A 17,735-nucleotide genomic window follows, 5' to 3' on the forward strand; every position below is an offset into this window, starting at 1 on the left:
TGTAACGCAATCTGGTAACGGTAACGCCAGAAAGGAGGAGGAAAGACGGAGCACGCGAGCTCTGGAAGCTTTCAGAGGAAGAAAAAAACAACAACAACAACATTGGGCAGGACAGGGAAGCCCAGGATGAGCGCACGAGGAACGTGCGCGAGGGGGCGCAACGGCGTTTCCCGGCATGCCGTTCGGCTCGTTCGCCGCCCCGAAAAGCGGTAGCAGAAGAAGCGACCCCAGGAATTGAACCGGGGGTGGCGGCATCAGAAGGCGCGGCTGAAATCCCGGCTGAAGGAAAGGAAGGAGAGATTAAATATTGGGGAAGCATCGGGCCGGGCCGGGTCCCGGGCTTGTACGGCCCCGGCTCGGCCTCGGCGGCATGAGCTCTGCGGGCTGCGTTCACCTGAGCAGTTTGAAGCAAGAAGCGCATTGGAAGCAAAGCGTGCGGCTCATACATCAGTGGTTTGTGTGCTGCGGATCGTTGGAAGCCAGGAAAAGGAAGGTGGGAGCCATTGAAGGATGCTCAGATGAAGTGTGACAAAGTGTGATGGACGGACAGTGAGTGGGATTCTACATTTTGGTTTCATTTCAAGTCCAAGCCGTGACAAAGTGTGATGGGACATTGTGTGTGTCAAGGTGTGTGTAGGCGTGCGTGTGTGCTTCTCTGTGCGTGTATGCCTGTCTGTCTGTGCGTGTATGCCTGTCTGTCTGTGCGTGTATGCCTGTCTGTCTGTGCGTGTATGCCTCTCTGTCTGTGCTTGTGTGTGTGTGTGTCCCCGTTTGTGTGTGTGTGTCCGTGTGTGTGTCCCCGTTTGTGTGTGTGTGTCCCTGTGTGTGTGTGTGTGTCCCTGTGTGTGTGTGTGTCCCTGTGTGTGTGTGTGTCCTGTGTGTGTGTGTGTCCCTGTGTGTGTGTGGGTCCCTGTGTGTGTGTGTGTGTCCCTGTGTGTGTGTGTGTGTCCCTGTGTGTGTGTGTGTGTGTCCCTGTGTTCGTGTGTGTGTGTGTGCGCATGTGTGTGTGTGTGCGTGTCCCTGTGTGTGTGTGCGCGTGTCCGTGTGTGTGTGTGTCCCTGTGTGTGTGTGCGCGTGTCCCTGTGTGTGTGTGTGTCCGTGTGTGTCCCCGTTTGTGTGTGTGTGTGTGTGTGTGTGTGTGTGTGTGTCCCCTTTTGTGTGTTTGTGTGTGTGTGTCCCCGTTTGTGTGTTTGTGTGTGTGTGTGTCCACGTTTGTGTGTTTGTGTGTGTGCCCACGTTTGTGTGTTTGTGTGTTTGTGTGTGTGCCCACGTTTGTGTGTTTGTGTGTGTGTGTGTCCACGTTTGTGTGTTTGTGTGTGTGTGTGTGTGTCCACGTTTGTGTGTTTGTGTGTGTGTGTGTGTGTCCACGTTTGTGTGTTTGTGTGTGTGTGTGTGTTTGTGTGTGTGTCCACGTCTGTGTGTTTGTGTGTGTGTGTGTGTTTGTGTGTGTGTGTGTGTGTGTGTGTCCCCGTTTGTGTGTGTGTGTGTGTGTGTGTGTTTGTGTGTCCACGTCTGTGTGTGTGTGTGTGTGTGTGTGTGTGTGTGTGTGTGTGTGTGTGTGTGTGTGTGTGTGTGTGAGAGAGATCGGTTGTTATCTGCATATGGAGATTTCAGAAGGTGGAACAGAGTCCTCCCAGGTGTCGAGGTGTCCAACTCCGTTTCTGTGTGGGTGGGGGTGGGAGTCACCATTCGAAGACCAATTTGTGAAGTTTTCTGTTCTCAAAGTTTTTTTTTGTTCCAAGGGCTTTTTTGAGGATCGTCTCCGAGCCCCGGACAGCTTCCAATTGTAGTTCGTCTGTAGTAATATTCCCAGGGATGGTTTTTAATACCTCCGTAAGGTTCTGTTTTTGTTAAAAACAAAAAACAAAAAAGAAATCATTTCCATTGCTCTCATAATCACTGTTACAATTTTGGAGTTCTTCAGCTTCCAGGATCTTTTCAATTCACTACCTGACCTGACCTGGTACTTGGTCATTTTATTGATATCTGCATTGCTTAGTCCAAAATCACTAGGTATTTTAACCTCAATTAGCAATGCCTTCTTTTCCTTTTTGTACCTCAGTACTATATCCGGTCAGAATGCTTTGTTTTCTGTGTTCATGCTCGATGGGATCATCAGGTCGTACGTGAGCATCACTTCCTTGTTTTCAATGACTTCCTTTGGTTCATGTTTCCATGAGTTTTGTGGAACTGGGATGTGGAAATCTCTACAGATGTCCCGGTGTATTACTCTACATACTTTTGTTGAGCCTTTGTGTGTACAGCTGCTCTGACATGAATTTTTTACATCCCGATAGGAGGTGGCTTGTACTTTTCTGTTTCTACCTTGCAGAACCTACACATGTCCGATTGACTCGGTCCCTCCATTTTCTAAAAGCCATTCGTGTGGTGTCCCTGGTCTTGGGTATTTTTTTATGATTCATTCTCCATCCCAGTTGAGCTGACCTCTCAGCTTTTGTCTATGTCCAATCTGTCCAACTCTTTTTATTCATTTAATTTATTTTTTTTGATTTTTATTATTCTAATATCTTCCTGCTCTTTTATCATTCTCCCAATTTTCGATGTACATCTGTTGATATTTCACTTTATATTTACCCCGTGCGCGGAGCGCAACAACATGTCTAAACAATTGGTTCACACTCTGTCTGTTTGTCTGTCTATCAACAGACGTCAATCTCTGATCAAGGAACTTGATTTCAATTGAATTTCATATTTTTAACACTAGAACATGAATCGGAACACAGACCTGCAGTGTAAGTTGTACTTTGGTTCTGAATTTGGCAAATTGTCCGGAATATTACCCGGAATGTGCATTCTCTCAGAGGAGTAAGATAATTTGTTTCCTCTGGCTGCCTGTCCTTAAAATCATTCCAAACAGGGAATTTACTGTTTTTAGGGACATCATAAAGGACACAAACAACAGGCATCAATAACTAATTTAATGTGTTTGATCGGGTGGGTAAAACACGGCGTATCAACAGCGGTAAACTTCCAAATCCCTTTTTTTCTGCAGCCTTTAAAAAGTTTATTTCTAATTAAATTGAAGTACGTATTGAACACAAAGAATCTTCTTGTCACTTTCAAAAACCTCCAGTTTCGCGGAACTTGGATAAAATTTTACGCAATCTCAACCAATGATATTTGCCACCCGTGCTCTCAGTGTTGGGGAATATTGAGATTCGGACAACATTGCGGTTCTTCGGAAATATAGATTGTGCTCGGAAACATAAAGCAAGAGTTTAAAACATCCTTCCCATGTCCTTTTCCTCAAGATTGCTCGGGGAAAGGTGTTCGATGAACTCTCTAGTTTCTTGTCTTTTTTTTATTTTTTTTTTGCAATCGCTGGGGCTGTATTCACTGTTTCGGGTTGATATGTGGCATCTTCTTTTGAAATTTTTTGAAAGATGGATTTGGGATGTCAAATTTGATGTCACCTTTCCTGTTTCTTTGGCTTGCTGTCGTCGTGTTTGCATCCAAATTGGATTTAGTAATCTGTTGAACTTTTCACGTACTCAGCCAATCCGACAGTTGTTGTTGTGTGCATTTGGTTACGCTCCATCAGACTGCTACCTCCTCCTCGTCTCGGCAGGTACATCCTCGAGATGCACTGATTTTTGTGGATGGTGAGGAGTTTTCTTGTTTTGATATCTAACTTGTTGATCTCCACTTGTGGCCAGTTTATTATTCCACAGCTGGAAAGGAATACTGTTATATTTTTGTTTCGCGGGGTGAGAATCAACCTCGTTTTTTTTTAAAAGCAACTGTTTTCATGATAAACCTCGTTTTATGGGCATATTCTTTGGTAATCACTGTTTTGTTCATTTTTTGGTGAGTTATTTTGTGGCCCTCTTCTACTCCAAGGTATTTGCATGATGCTTCGTTGTGTAGTTCCTGTATTGTTGTATCTCCATTGATTTTTGTTGATCTATCTTGCACGAATGTGTACTTGGCACACTTATCGAGGCCAAATTCAATTCGGATGTCGTCAAGAGTACCGCTTTACTAATATCGGTTGTTCTGCCAAATTTTTGTTGTTTGGTACAAAGAAAAACTTTAGATTATCGATGTACAGTAGATGTGTCACCTTTCCTGTTTCTTTGGACATTCTCTTATTGAATTTGAGGGTGTATCCATGTCCTTGCTCATTAATGAGGTTGCTCAGTCAGTCCAGGGCCAGGCAAAAGGAGAGCGGGGAAAGGCCATCACCCTGGAAGATCTCGTGACGTATTTTCTCTCCTGGTATTTTGATCTTTCCTTCCGAGTACAGCTCAGTATCAATGTGGTATTCCATAGCTCCATTGCTTTCAAAATCAGTTGATTATTTGGGGGATGATCTTGTATACTTGCATGCATTTTATCCATGAATGTGGAACACGATCAAGACATCTTATGGTCTATCCAGGCAGTGTACAAATGATTCTTCTCATTTTACAGTTTTTGAGTGGAGCCCTGTTTAATAATAGGTTGGTCTTGTTTTGTAGTAGGTTTGAGTATGGCCTTAGGTGTGTGTGTGTGTGTGTGTGTGTGTGTGTGTGTGTGTGTGTGTGTGTGTGTGTGTGTGTGTGTGTGTGTGTGTGTGTGTGTGTGTGTGTCGGTTGTTATCTGCACTTGCGGGTTTCAGGAGGTGAAACGGAGTCCTTCCAGGACTCAGTGTCCACCTCCACTTCACTAAGGATCACGGTTCATGGACCAAGCTGTTGAAGTTTTTTGTTCCGACTGTTCTTTTCAGGATCGTCACCTAACCCCGGACTTACTCCCAATTGTAGTTTGTTTGTGGTAATATTCCCAGGGATGGTTTTAAAATCTCGGTGACGATCTTCTTTCTCATTCCAGTTGCCGCATTTTGGTCATTTTCTTGATTTTTTTTTTTTTGTATCGTTGAAGCCAAAATTAATGGGTACTGATATCTTGATCAGCAACTATGTCTTTTCCTTTTTGTTCCTTAATATTATGTCTGTCTGGTCACAATGGTTTGTTTTCTCTTTTATTCATTTATTTGTATGCAGCCTGTGGCTGCTTGGCTGAATAATTTACTGGGGGTGCGGCTGTACCGCTGATGCGATGCCTGCTGTTACCAGCATTCTGCTCATTTTGCCGACCTCGGAAGGATGACAGGTTGAGTCAACCCTACCTGGTGTTAATTCAATGGCCCGACAGGGGCTTAAACTCAAGACCCTAGGATTCTAAGCCAGCCACCTTAACCGTTAATTCAACACCAGGCCTTTGTTTTCTCTGATCACGCTCGATTGGATCATCAGGTCGTATGCGATCATGACGTCCTTATTTTCAATGATTGCCCTTGGTTCGTTTTTCCATGAGTTTTCTGGAACTGGGATGTTGAAAGTTTAGCAGATATATCAATGAATCACTTTGCATACTTTGTTGTGCCATTGTGTGTAAAGTTGTTCTCATAAGTTTTGTGCATCCCGAAAGCAGGTGATTAGTACTTTATGTTTGTCTTGCAGAACCCACACTTGTTCGTCTGGCTCGGTCCCACCATATTTTTTTCATTCATAGGGGTAGGTCGTATCCTCAATCTTGGGAAATTTTATGAATCGGTTTCCATCCCAGTTGAGCTGAGCTCTTCGTAGCCATTCCAATGAGCCTTCTTTGTCTATCCCCAATCTGTTCAACTTTTTTAATTTTTATTTTGGTCTTTCGTCTTTTTTGCAGTTGCTGGGGCTGTATTTGTTGCTGTTTCATTTTCCTAACCCTAATTCTTCATGTTTATCGACCTGATTAAAGCCTATGACTATACTCCAAACTGCCATATGGACAGGACCCAGGAAGCTTGGTGTCCCGAACGAAACCATCACACTCCAGTCCTTCAGGAGGACATACATGCTCTGATCCATCTGGATGGCAACCCTCTTGAAGAGATAAATATAGACAACAGGCTGAGGCAAGGATGCTGTATGGCACCTGTGTTGTTTAACTTATTGCTTGTCTCGTTGTGGAACAATGGACTGCACGTGTGAAAGAGGCAGGTGACGTGGGAGTTGATTTGAAGGACAAGTATGATGGGAAGCTATTCAGAAGGAACACGAGCAATGCCAGTGAGGCATGGAAGAATGAATGCCAGTTTGCAGATGATGTTGCTCTCCTTGCCACAACCATAACCTGGAGCCGAGAGAGCTATGCATTAATGCCATCAAGTTAATGGATATTTTGGTTTATTTGTCAACATTCCCAAAACTAAACTGATAGTAACTCTGAGAGACGTTAACAAGGAAGACAAAGGTCCCATGACCATAAATGGCAATGACATTGAACATGTGAGTGTGTTTCTGTAGCTTAGATCTGTGATTTCATCATTAAGAATAATGGATCCTGATATTGATATACTAATCGCACAAGCATGTGAAGTCTATGGAGCCTTACGCAAAGCAGTCCTTATGGACAAGAACTTGAGCATAAAAAGCAAACTTAAAGTGTACTTGGTATGTGTTCTAACTTCTATCAGTGCTTCTATATCGGTCTGAGTGTTGGATCCCCCTTAGGATACACCTCAGGAGACTGCAGTCCTTCCACCACAGAAGCGTACACATCATACTTGGAATTTCCACCCAAGTGCATTGGATCCAACACACATTAATTATCACAGGAAGTAAGACAACTCTGAAGAGATGAGGATACAATTGTGAGGACATGCCTCCTGGAGTGGTTGGGGCATCTGGCCCATAAGCCCAACCACAGATTCCCATAGGTGAGCTTGTTTGGTTGGCCACCGCAGTTTGCGGCCACCAGGTGGATCATAGAAAAGATGGAGGGATGAAATCTGAAGGGATCTAAGAGATGTAGGGATGATGAGGCAACAACATCAAAGGGAAGATAGTTTTCCACGTACCGCGCAGCCCTCGAGTGAGAACTCGGTTGACAACAGCATCAGCAGCACACAGCTTATCAGCTAGTAAACGAACTTCAGTGTCAAACTTGCCTGCAAACCTTCAGGAAAGAAAATGAAAAGAGGAGACATAAGTACCTTTTGAAACTCCAAAGAAAAAACAAGCCACCAATGAGCAGCAGGGAGCTGTTCAATGTTGAGTTTGTTGTAAAAATTATTTGCCAGCTGAGGTTGGCTTGTAGTGCACAGTTGTTGCCCAATATCTTAGGGCCCATGCGACTGTACAATAGTACAAGGACAGATGTGTGTGTGTGTGTGTGTGTGTTTGGTGTGTGTGTTGCTCTTGGCTCTTGAGTGTTTGTGTGTTTGTGTGTGTGTGTGTGTGGTTATGTCCATGTGCCAGTTTCAGAAGGTGGAACAGTCTCGTGGTCTCCCTCCCTGGTCTCGAAGTATCCACCTCCACTTCAGTGAGGGATCGTGATTCATGGACCAAGCTGTTAAGTTTTCTTGTTCTCATGGTTTTGTACCGAGGGCTCCATTCAGGATCGTCACTGAGCAACCGACAGCTTATAACTGCAGTTCGTTTGTCGTAATAGTCCCAGGGATGGTTTTTAAGATCTCCATCAGGGTCTTCTTTATTATTCCCATTGGTACAATTTTGGTGCTCTTTAGCTTCCAGGATCTTTTCACTTCATTCTAAAGATCCTGGTATTTTAGATGTTAAAGTTTTTGCATATTATATGTACCAATGGATTACTCCACATACTCTGTTGTGTCTTTGTGTGTACAGCTGTTCTCACATGAGATTTTTACATCCCGAGAGGACGTCACTCGTACTTTGTATTCTTGTCTTGCAGAACCTACACCTACTCGATTGAGTCAGTACCCCTGTTTTCATAAATCAATTCGTGTTGTGTCCCTGCCCTTGGACATTCATTCCTTCTCCATTCCAATTGAGCTGACCTCTTCTTAGCCATTCCAATGAGCCTTCTTTGTCTATGTCCATTCTGTTTGACTTTTGAAATTATACACACACACACACACACACACACACACACACACACACACACACACACACACACACACACACACACACACACACACACACACACACACACACACACACACACACACACACACACACACGTATAATATTGTTACGGTTCTAGGAACCGTATGCATACAACAGACAGTTGTCCCGAGTTAGTTATGCCATTAGTATATGTGCAGATAGATCCCTCCCTTGTGTGTAGTGGGAAGCAAAAGGGGTGCGTTGCGACTTTTTTTTTTAGTTTGATTAATAAATCATTTTCTCCCCTTTTATTTTATTTCCCCTGTTGTTGGAGCCGCAGTACCTTCCTCTCGCTTGCTACTCTCGTTTGGCCTGGCCAAGTGCTTCACCGCCTACTCGCCTAACCAGCAACTCGTTTTTAGAGACAAAATCTTTCAGTAGTTCCTTCTTGGCGAGTCCTCACACGCGTGGAGTGGGTGGGTTTGCCGGCCTGGCTGAAACCCTGCCCAGAAAGGGCGGACCCCATGAAGGCCCTGTCCAATCGGCACGGATGACGACGTCAGCTTCGCCAAGGCCCCTCCCCACCCAATAAAGGGAGATCTATAAAGTTCGAAGCGATCCTCAGAAGAGGGTTGAATGCTTGAAGTTCGTGGAGTTCGTAGTTGGATTTGAGGGTTCGTTTTGTGGGGGGTGGTTGAGTTGGTGGAAGGGTCTTGAGAAAGAAAGAAGGAAGGTCGTTGGTTCTTTGGTGGTCGGAGAATTCGGTGGGCTCGTTGGCGTTGTTGCAAAGTGTCAACTCACGTCTTGCCTCGGCGGCCCGCGCTCTCCACTCAAACTCCTTCACGGACACGAACTCCACACGTACGGTTGTGGCTGACCAACTCAACCTTTGTCGGGTGCCGCACCACGGAGCATCCCTTCCCCCGAAACTCTCAGGTACCGAGAACTGCGACCTCAACCCCCCCCCCCCTCCACCTTCCGAACTGCAAAAGGTCCCCTTTCCTTTTAATTGGGTTTATTTTGTCTGAGTGTGTGGCGCCTGTCTTATAAGTAAACTGTATAAGTTTTTAATTATTGTAATTCTTGCTTTTATTATTCTCGCGTTAAGTCTGCTCTGTGTCCGCTTTTATAAGTTGCTGTAAAAATTGTCGCACTACATCTCTCTCTTCTTTCCCCTGCATAACACACCAATAAACTTGTTCCTGTACCACATGTTTTTCCTCGCCTCGTGTAAATAAATCATTGTAGAAATGTTCCCAGTTCGTTTTTGTCTTTTCCTTCATTGGTCCAGCATGGTTCGGATTTGAGTTGAGCCCGGTCTTTATCCCCGATAATCTGTTCATTCCAGCCGGTACGTCCTTGGCAGTTCCGCTCGCCTGCATCCGATCCGGAGTTGGTAATTGGTACGCTACCGTAGTTGGTAGAGTGATCCGGTTCAGGCAAGGCGTACCGAGGGCGTGGTTCCCCAGTAGTTGAAACCGCGTGGTTAATTAGGTAAACTGATTGCACCTGCAGCAAGACCCTATGCTACGCGGTTGAGGTATTGGCATCCACGGTCGGTTAAGCGACCCGCCGCGTCACGGAATTATCCGTGAGCGACGGCCTATAATTTCGGGAGTCTGTTGGGAGATGACATAACTTCACCCACCAAGTGGTCGTTCTCACCACCAGACCCCGGCCCGCAACTGTGTGTGTGTGTGTGTGTGTGTGTGTGTGTGTGTGTGTGTGTGTGTGTGTGTGTGTGTGTGTGTGTGTTTTGTTACGGATCTGGAAGCCATTGCACACAGACAGTCAGCAGCCCCCATAGCTCAGTTATCTCTAAGTATATGTTTATAGTTAGAATCCATCCCCTGTGTCTAAAGGGAATTTCATGTGCTGCGGGTTAATTTTTTTAAGTTAGGTTTTTATCAACAACAACAACAACAACAGCGGACCGTCGCCTTGCTCCACCATCACCATTACGCACGTGGCCTTAGGTGAGGAGGTAGGCAGAGCTACAATCGCCTCAGCTCCGACTCCGCCCCAGAAAGGTGGGAGTTGCCCCGCCTACCGTGGGCCTGTCCAATGAGGGACGGCCAGCGAATCGCGTGATGGGTTAATCAGGTTACCTAATTAATCACGTGGTTTAATTACCGGGGAAACTCGCCCTCGGTACGTCTTGTCCGAACCGTATCGCTCTACCGGACCGGATCACTTTAGCGGATCGGATGCAGCTGAGCGACACTGCCAAGGACGTACCGGCTGAAAGGAACGGATCGTTTGGAATAAAGTCCCGGCTGAACTAGGACTCGGACCATGCTGGATCAATGGAAGAAAACACCAAGACGAGCTGGGAACATTCGTAATGATGATTTATTTATAAGCAGGTGAGGAAAGCCATGTGGCACAGTGAAGATTTATTGGGGTGTAATGCAGGATAGAAAGAAGCATGCATGGGGTGCGACAAGCAACCTACAAAAGCAGACACAGAGCAGACTTGACGTGAAATTAATAACAATAATGATCTTCTACAGACTTACTTAACCAGACAGGTGCCAGGACACACACACACACACACACACACACACACACACACACACACACACACACACACACACACACACACACACACACACACACACACACACACACCCCGATGAGAGGGGGGTTTTGCAGCCAGGGAGGGAGGGGAGTTGAGGTTATGCTCTCGGTACCTGTGCGCCCGATGGCATGACGCGCCACCAATACGTTTCGGGGGGAATGCTCCATGGTGCGGTACCTGACAGTAGTCGCGTTTTCTCTGGCCCCAGCCGCACGCGCGGAGACTGTGTTCTGAAGGAGGAGCTTGAGTGGAGAAGGGGCGGAGTCCAGAGTGCGAGGGTGGAGTGGTGGGCGGGACCAGGTAGGCGGGTGGGGTCGACGTCGAGGCGTGGGCTGAGACTAGGAGGCGGAGTCGAGAAGCAGGAGGCGGATCGACGAGGCAAGGTGTAGGCTGAGACTAGAAGCAGGAGGCGGGAACAGGAACACACCGCATGAAAACGCACTCATGAGATGGAGGCACTTCTCCGTCTTTTATAGGACCCGAAGCTCGGGGGAATGGCCATGCCGAATTCAAACGTCATCACCCGAATCGGGCGCTCTGATTGGCCCCGACCTCTCATGTGGCCCGCCAGCTTGGGCCGGAAACCGCCTCACTCCGCTTTCGGCAAGGCCATCCCCAAGAGTGGGAACATTGTGCTCCGACTCCACAAGACGACATGAATCGCCCACACCGAAATTGGCACGTGAATCACAAGCAAATCCTCATCGGTTCTGGACCCCTTGTCCTCGGGTGAACCGACCATGGATCTGCGGTCTTCTGGAGAACCTCTGGACCGACCACGTATCCTCCATCGGAGCCGCTTGCGGATCCCTGGGGTGTTCGCTCTGAGATGTCGGGTCATCGTGGACCGCACATCATGTCAGGTGAAGGACGGTACGCTGTGGTAAACGAGACGAGGGGCAAGTAGGGCAGAGGATACCGTGGATTGTCTTGCTGTTAAAAAAACACCATCCGTGCAGCCTCTTAAGAGGTATTTGTTTGCATTCCTTTCTAATGCAATCGGCAATTCTCCCCAGCTTATTGGAAGCTCAAATCGACAGTCCAACAGCCTGGGTTTCGGGCTCGCCCGGGAACTAGACTCCGGGTGCAGCGGATCCTTCACGGCGGCACGGCAGTTTGCCCACCGTACAGCGAAAGCGCACTTCACTGATGTATCCCAGGAAAGAAAAGAAGAGTGGGGTTGAAATGAAAAATTGATTTAGCAACCCTAACTATTAAATGATCGCAATGCACTCTGTTGTCCCGCTAAACAAAATGAAGGGAACTATCTACACGTATAATAATGGCATTACTGTCTTGGGAGACCTATCTGTTGTATGCATGCGGTTCCGAGAACTGCAACAATATATATATATATATATATATATATATATATATATATATATATATATATATATATATATATATATATATATATATATATATATATATATATATATATATATATATATATATATATGTATGTATTTAAGGATTCAGCGACGGAGGGATTCTCAACCCACTCTGGCCGTCTCCGGGGTTTATAACGCCGGCTGGTTCGGCACAGGCCTCGGGTCACGCGTCTTCAATCGCGATACCAACCTTATCCTGGACTTTACCAGTTGGGGAAATAGAACCCCGGTTACAGAGTGGTTTTGTCAGATGCCGAGCGTTTTCTGCCAGTCTGTAACCATTTTTTTTGTTTTATATACTAATCGAACGGATCGTTCCTCGACACGACACGAATTAATCCATAGTGGCAACTTCATACGAACCAACCAGATTTATTGGGGAACATCGGGGAACACAATACAAGCAAAATATTCACGACAATGTTTTTATTAACAATCTTTAACCCGTTCTTAACTAGGGAACTACGGATTACAGGTTTCGAGGGGGTCCTTACCAAGATATGCCTTAAACAACATGCAGACAAGACAGAGTACTTGGTGATGTTTCATGGACGAGAGGAAAGTGTCAAAAGCACGAATGTCGCTCGTAACAAGCCGATGCCCACGGATTCGAGCCCCCAGCTCGAACACGCAGCGTGGCAAAATGGCGCTCGCCCTTTTGTCGCAGACCTCACGCACGCACTCTCGCACGTTCAGACCCCGTGAGGTCGACTGCACCAGAGCGAAAGATCCATGGTGGTATGCTCCAGCTGGCTTTTCACAAGGTCTAGCATACAAATCCAGGCCTGGCCTGTTCACCAGACAAGGCCAAATCCAGGTGTTTGGGCTCCGGCAGGCGGATTGGCAGACGTGTCGAGGACCTTCTCATGAAAGTCGATCGCCCACTCGATGTGCAGGCAGCCTCAAGTCATTTCTCCTGCCTCCTTCACGAAGCAGATCGCAGACAGACACAGCCGTCCCCTACACAGCAGATCACGACTCCCACCAGTCGTTTCTCAGTTCCACCTTTTCTTTCTCGGCCGACGGCAGACACGACCCTCAGGTTCAGTTTTCTCTTCCAGCCGATTCACCACTGTCTTTTCTTTTCTCGCTCGCCTCGCAGCCCCTGCTCATCCAGCAGATCGCGATTCGACACTCGTCGTTTCTCTGTTGCCATCTCTGCCTTTCTTTCGGCTCGTTCCTCACGAAAAACCGACACAGCTGTCCCGTGTACAGCCGATCGGCGCCACCTCGGCGCCCACAGTTTCACCAGTTTCTTTTTCGTTCGCTCGCCCGTGAGCCACTGGCTCCTCCCCCTTTACGAAGCCGACAAACTCCTCCCCCCAGCTCCACCTCCCTCTCCAGGCCACTCCCCCTCAGCCGACTTGGCGGGGTCTATCGTCCGGAGAGGGGAGGAAGAAGAAGCCCTCGGCACACCACCACTGTACGAACAATAACATGCATCCTACATCTCCCGGCACACATGTAACGTCCATTTACCGAACAGCCTAGCTAAACATGCATTTAATGGGGAATCTGAGTTAATCCTATATTTAGTAGCCTACTAAGGGCCATTTCCGTAACAATATATATATATATATATATATATATATATATATATATATATATATATATATATCCATGCTATTTTATCATTCTCCCAGTTGTTGATGTATATCTGTTGGTATTTCGCTTTATATTTTTATTTTGTCTTTTTTGCAATCATTTGGGCTGTATTTGTTGCTGTTTTCATTTCAGGTGTGACATCTTGTATTTGCACCTGTCTTTGGAATTTTTTTGTGAGGTTTGTTCGGGATTCCTTCTCTGGCTTGCTGTCTTCGTGTTTGCATCAAAATTGTATTCTGTAGTCTGTCGTACTTTTCACATATTCAGCCAGTCTGACTGATGGCATTCTGTGCATTTGGTTGCGTTCCATCAGGCCACGACCTACTTTTCATCTCGGCAGTTACATTCTCCGGTTGCATTGATTTTTGTGGAGCAATTTATGGATAGTGAGGAGTTTCCTTGTTTTGATATCTTACTTGTTGATTTCTGATTGTGGCCAGTTTATTATTCCACAGCTGTATTGGAACAATAGCTCTACATGTTGGTTTATGGCTTTGATTTTGTTTCTTTGGTTGACAAATGTTTTCAGGATCAGCCTCGTTCTTCACAGATGTTTTTTGGCAATTGTTTTGCACATTTCTTTGGGACATGTCCACTCTGAGGTATTTGAATGATGCTTCATTTTCTATTTTCTGAATTGTTGTATAAAGGTCAGTTTTTATGTTATGTCCATTTTTGTCGGTCTACATTGTATGAATGTGCATGAGCACACTTATCGAGGCCAAGTTCCATTTTAATTTTGTCAGAGTACCGTTTCACTAATTTTGATTGTTCTTCCAATTGTTGGTCGTTTGGTGCAAAAACCTTTAAATCATCCATCTCCAGGAGATGTCGCCTTTCCTGTCTCTTTGGACATTCTCTTATTGAATGTGAGGGTGTATCCATGTCCTTGTTCATTAATGAGGTTGCACAGTGGGTCCTGGCCCAGGCAAGACAAGAGGGGCGAAAGGTTGTTTCCCTGGAAGATCTCACGTTGTACCTTCACTCCTGGTATTTTGATCTTTCTTTTGGAGTGCTGTGATATCAATGTGGTATTCCAAAGCTTCATTGCTTTCTATCTCAGTTTGATTATTTTGGGATTGATTTTGTATATTGCTTGCAGTTTATCATCCATTAATGTGGAACACTCTCAAAACCTTTTGTTTTTCACTCGTCTATCCAGGCCTTTAGGTGCTGCTTTGCCTTTTCTATGTTTTGGATTCAATCTGCTTCCTTGTTGTGTTATTTTGGATCCTCATAGATTCCTTTTTCGAAATTTTCAAGTCTATCTTTTTGGTGGGATATGTATGTATATATATATATAAATATATATATATATATATATATATATATATTTATAAATATATATATATATAAAAATATATAAATATATATATATATATTTATATATATATATATATAAATATATATTTTTATATATATATATATATATATATTTTTATATATATATATATTTATATATATATATATTTATATATATTTATATATATATATATATATATATATATATATATATATATATATATATATATATATATATATATGTCTGTAAGAAGGCGGTGCTTCCAACCAAAAGTAAAAAAATAGATCGACTCTGCTAATTTCAGCAAAAAAGCAAGCGCAGACCCAGTCTTGGGCAACGTTTCGCCGACTTCGCAGCCGGCTTCATCAGGCACAATAGAAACGTTGCCTGAGACTGGGGTCTGCTCGTCGCTTTTTCACTGAAATTATCGGAGTCGATCTAGTTTTTTTTTACTTTTGGTTGGAAGCGCCACCTTCTTCTTTAAAAATGTGTAATCCCAACTGCCCCAGTCTTTTACAATATATATATATATATATATATATATATATATATATATATATATATATATATATATATATATATATATTATACATATGTTTTGCTTTTATTTCCCTAGTTTGTGGAGGAATCTTTTTGGGTTACTCTCAACATGTGGTTTTGTTTTCTGCCTTTGTTGTCGTCTTTTTAAATCTTCCTTGCTATTATTTCTATTTTTGAGTTTGTTTTTCAGTAACCATTATCTCTCCGTCTTTGTCGTCAGTTTTATATTTATCCCCACACTTAAAAAAACAAAAACAAACAAAAAAAAACGGTGGGACATTGTCATCAAGAAATAAAAAACGGATTCTCTTCATTAGCTTTGGGGTTCGGTTTAGTCCTATCAATCGTTGTATTTGTCCCGTTTCCTTTCTCAGTTGCTCTCTCTGTGTCTCTTGTCTCCGTTTCCATGGTGATGCTTGTTCACTGTCTGTGGGGGTTGGTTTGTTTTCCTTACGACGGTATTTTCCTGAATTGCTTTTTCTTGAGTGAGTAGTGTCACTGCAAAGCTCACAGTGTTGAGTTCCTTCAATGGGATGATTTTCATCACAAATTCATTTGAAAAGAACCCTGTTATATGCACAATTTGCCTGGTTCGTTTTCTCTTCTATACATGTTGGCTTCCGATGGAAATGCTCAGCCCACCTTATACAATCCATTTTGGATTTTAAATATATTATTTAGTGTGCTTATCACACAAGTAACAGCCTTGTTTCATCTCTTTCATGAGCTTATACCAACGTCTGGAACTCTGGAAGTAACAAAAAAAGGACAAGTAACCACCATGTCAATGGTGTCGTAACTGGAATATTTCACACCATGTTCCAGAAACACAACCAGCGTACACAACATATGATGACATACAAATTAAATGAATGAACTGTGTATTGATCTGTCAACCTGTCATGGTTTGAATCCTTCTGTGACTTCTATGAAAACGCACTGCAGGAAGTATTTTGTAAAACTCTTTTAATATCATAATAACTCTCACACTATAACCTTTCTTTCAACCAACAACTGTGGCTCTTCTTATAGTATCATCTTTATGACAAGAGAGATGTTTGTCTGTCTGTCTGTCTGTGTGTTGCCATTTTTCTCAGAGATGGCCAAATGGATCTTCGTCAAACTTTCAGAGGTTCATCGGTGAGTGCCGGGCAGTATTTTACGCCAAAACATTTTTTTTGGAGATTTCGAAGAAAAAAAAAAAACTCCCGTTTATTTTTTTTTAATTTTAAAGTCACTTTCTAGTGTCTAAGACTCTAAGCCAAGTGTTTTAGGCCCCCACAATTTTTTCTTTTTTTCCTAGATTTCAAAATGCCAACAGGATTAGAACTTCACCTGGCAAAGCCAGATCCCCCTGCGAGTCGTGTGTGTGTGTGTGTGTGTGTGTGTGTGTGTGTGTGTGTGTGTGTGTGTGTGTGTCATTGGTTGTCATCTCCATATGTGGGCTTCAGAAGGTGGAAGGCAGCCCTCCCAGGTCTCAAAGTATCCACCTGTGTCTTTACATATGTGTGTTAATGTTGCTGTTGACTGCTACCTCCACATGTGGGTGGGTTTCAGTAGCTGGAATGGAGACCTACCAGGTCTTAAAGTATCTGTGTGTGTGTGTGTGTGTGTGTGTGTGTGTGTGTGTGTGTGTGTGTGTGTGTGTGTGTGTGTGTGTGTGTGTGTGTGTGTGTGTGTGTGTGTGTGTGTGTCATTGGTTGTCATCTCCATATGTGGGCTTCAGAAGGTGGAAGGCAGCCCTCCCAGGTCTCAAAGTATCCACCTGTGTCTTTACATATGTGTGTTAATGTTGCTGTTGACTGCTACCTCCACATGTGGGTGGGTTTCAGTAGCTGGAATGGAGACCTACCAGGTCTTAAAGTATCTGTGTGTGTGTGTGTGTGTGTGACATATAATATATGTGTGTATATGTAACATGTACAATATGTCACACATAATGTGTATATCTCAATTGTAATATGTCACATATGACTTGCGCATATAATATGTAGAATATGTTATGCATAACATGTGTACACAAGTGCACAAATCACAGTCGTGCATGTGCAAATCACGACCCATGCATGTGCATGCACTCACAACTGACCGCCACCACCACCCGCCACGAGTCCCCGAGGCCAAACGGAGCCTTCCCCGGTCTTGAAGCATCAAGCTTAACCACATCAAGGAACTACAACCCAAGGACCAAGCCATCTCCCCATCCGTGCTGCCACCAATGCAGCCCTCTCCGTATATCTATTCGCATGGCCAAGCGGAACGGCGAGTACGCAGTTCACAATGGCTAATTATGGAGCCAATCAATGGGGAAAAACTTCCCATCTATCTCGTCTTCACACGTTGGATTGAGCCAATGCAGGAAAGGCTGACGTGAGCAGGGAGAAAATTGGTAACAGTTAAACAAGCACATTTATTTACAAAGACAATCAATGCAATCAGTGGCATCTATTTACAAGCAA

General features: G+C 44.4%; 1 protein-coding gene across 1 annotated transcript in view; it reads left to right on the top strand.

Annotated features, from left to right (window-relative positions):
- The first annotated feature begins 215 nt into the window (after positions 1 to 215).
- Positions 216 to 17,735, top strand: part of USP22 (ubiquitin specific peptidase 22) — a 150,599-nt gene continuing 133,079 nt past the window's right edge. The window contains exon 1 of the mRNA XM_085890971.1: positions 216 to 493. The gene's annotated coding sequence lies outside the window, so the exon portion shown is untranslated. The remainder of the gene's footprint in view (positions 494 to 17,735) is intronic.

This window comes from Eptatretus burgeri, chromosome 8, assembly GCF_056783735.1.
Source record: "Eptatretus burgeri isolate ZD-2024b chromosome 8, Ebu_testis_v1, whole genome shotgun sequence".
Taxonomy (NCBI): Eukaryota; Metazoa; Chordata; class Myxini; order Myxiniformes; family Myxinidae; genus Eptatretus; species Eptatretus burgeri.